The sequence below is a fragment of the Syngnathus typhle genome, unplaced genomic scaffold, assembly GCF_033458585.1.
Source record: "Syngnathus typhle isolate RoL2023-S1 ecotype Sweden unplaced genomic scaffold, RoL_Styp_1.0 HiC_scaffold_306, whole genome shotgun sequence".
Classification (NCBI taxonomy): Eukaryota; Metazoa; Chordata; class Actinopteri; order Syngnathiformes; family Syngnathidae; genus Syngnathus; species Syngnathus typhle.
The window spans coordinates 39800-42500 of record NW_026872210.1 but is presented as its reverse complement, the minus strand read 5'-3'; positions in this window follow the sequence as shown (position 1 = coordinate 42500).

Genomic DNA, 2701 nt, shown 5'->3' with positions numbered 1-2701 from the left:
AGGCGGGAGGAGGCAGCCTCCCCTTAGTATAACTTAGTCTCCGGAGAATGACAGCGGGCGCGCGCAAGAGGCCAGTCCGGGGATGAGGCAGCATCCTCGGGCAGCAGGCGGGAGGAGGCAGCCTCCCCTTAGTATAACTTAATCTCCGGAGAATGACAGCGGGCGCGCCTAAGAGGCTGGTCCGGGGACCAGGCACTCTCCCCGGACAACAAAGCACGTCCCCCTCCTGAGTGGACAAAAAAAATCCACTCCTGGTACCTAAGATTTTCTCCAGCGGCGGGCTGGGAGTCTAATCTTTCTCCTGGCCGAGAAAAGAGCACTTTCCCCCGGACAACAAAGCACGTCCCCCTCCTGAGTGGACAAAAAAAATCCACTCCTGGTACCTAGAATTTTCTCCAGCGGCGGGCTGGGAGTCTAATCTTTCTCCTGGCCGAGAAAAGAGCACTTTCCCCCGGACACCAAACCAGCCAACGTCCCCCTCCTGAGTGGACAAAAAAAATCCACTCCTGGTACCTAAAATTTTCTCCAGCGGCGGGCTTGGGACGAAAATCAATCTTCCTCCCGAAATTAAACCACTATTGGCGGACGCCAGCCCCAAGCGCCAGCCCCGACCGCCACCCCCCGACCGCCACAAGGCGACCGCCACAAGGCGACCGCCACAAGGCGACCGCCACAAGGCGACCGCCACAAGGCGACCGCCACTGGCCCCAAGCGCCAGCCCCGACCGCCACCCCCCGACCGCCACAAGGCGACCGCCACAAGGCGACCGCCACAAGGCGACCGCCACAAGGCGACCGCCACAAGGCGACCGCCACAAGGCGACCGCCACTGGCCCCAAGCGCCAGCCCCGACCGCCACCCCCCGACCGCCACAAGGCGACCGCCACAAGGCGACCGCCACCGGCCCCAAGCGCCAGCCCCGACCGCCACCCCCCGACCGCCACAAGGCGACCGCCACAAGGCGACCGCCACAAGGCGACCGCCACAAGGCGACCGCCACAAGGCGACCGCCACCGGCCCCAAGCGCCAGCCCCGACCGCCACCCCCCGACCGCCACAAGGCGACCGCCACAAGGCGACCGCCACAAGGCGACCGCCACAAGGCGACCGCCACAAGGCGACCGCCACTGGCCCCAAGCGCCAGCCCCGACCGCCACCCCCCGACCGCCACAAGGCGACCGCCACAAGGCGACCGCCACAAGGCGACCGCCACAAGGCGACCGCCACAAGGCGACCGCCACAAGGCGACCGCCACTGGCCCCAAGCGCCAGCCCCGACCGCCACCCCCCGACCGCCACAAGGCGACCGCCACAAGGCGACCGCCACCGGCCCCAAGCGCCAGCCCCGACCGCCACCCCCCGACCGCCACAAGGCGACCGCCACAAGGCGTTAGTGGCCGCGCCCGGTACTTTACTGGACCCTATTTGGCCCGCGGACCGGCCGGCGTCGCTTCCTTGAATGCTTAGCCGCCTTTCGAGCTGCCATGCCGGGCTTGAGTTAGTGGTTTGCGCCCGGTACTCTACGTTAAAAGTCAGGCGGAACGGCTCTGAAGCTCCAGACGGTGCTTCCTTGAATGCTTAGCCGCCTTTCGAGCTGCCATGCCGGGCTTGAGTTAGTGGTTTGCGCCCGGTACTCTACGTTAAAAGTCAGGCGGAACGGCTCTGAAGCTCCAGACGGTGCTTCCTTGAATGCTTAGCCGCCTTTCGAGCTGCCATGCCGGGCTTGAGTTAGTGGTTTGCGCCCGGTACTCTACGTTAAAAGTCAGGCGGAACGGCTCTGAAGCTCCAGACGGTGCTTCCTTGAATGCTTAGCCGCCTTTCGAGCTGCCATGCCGGGCTTGAGTTAGTGGTTTGCGCCCGGTACTCTACGTTAAAAGTCAGGCGGAACGGCTCTGAAGCTCCAGACGGTGCTTCCTTGAATGCTTAGCCGCCTTTCGAGCTGCCATGCCGGGCTTGAGTTAGTGGTTTGCGCCCGGTACTCTACGTTAAAAGTCAGGCGGAACGGCTCTGAAGCTCCAGACGGTGCTTCCTTGAATGCTTAGCCGCCTTTCGAGCTGCCATGCCGGGCTTGAGTTAGTGGTTTGCGCCCGGTACTCTACGTTAAAAGTCAGGCGGAACGGCTCTGAAGCTCCAGACGGTGCTTCCTTGAATGCTTAGCCGCCTTTCGAGCTGCCATGCCGGGCTTGAGTTAGTGGTTTGCGCCCGGTACTCTACGTTAAAAGTCAGGCGGAACGGCTCTGAAGCTCCAGACGGTGCTTCCTTGAATGCTTAGCCGCCTTTCGAGCTGCCATGCCGGGCTTGAGTTAGTGGTTTGCGCCCGGTACTCTACGTTAAAAGTCAGGCGGAACGGCTCTGAAGCTCCAGACGGTGCTTCCTTGAATGCTTAGCCGCCTTTCGAGCTGCCATGCCGGGCTTGAGTTAGTGGTTTGCGCCCGGTACTCTACGTTAAAAGTCAGGCGGAACGGCTCTGAAGCTCCAGACGGTGCTTCCTTGAATGCTTAGCCGCCTTTCGAGCTGCCATGCCGGGCTTGAGTTAGTGGTTTGCGCCCGGTACTCTACGTTAAAAGTCAGGCGGAACGGCTCTGAAGCTCCAGACGGTGCTTCCTTGAATGCTTAGCCGCCTTTCGAGCTGCCATGCCGGGCTTGAGTTAGTGGTTTGCGCCCGGTACTCTACGTTAAAAGTCAGGCGGAACGGCTCTGAAGC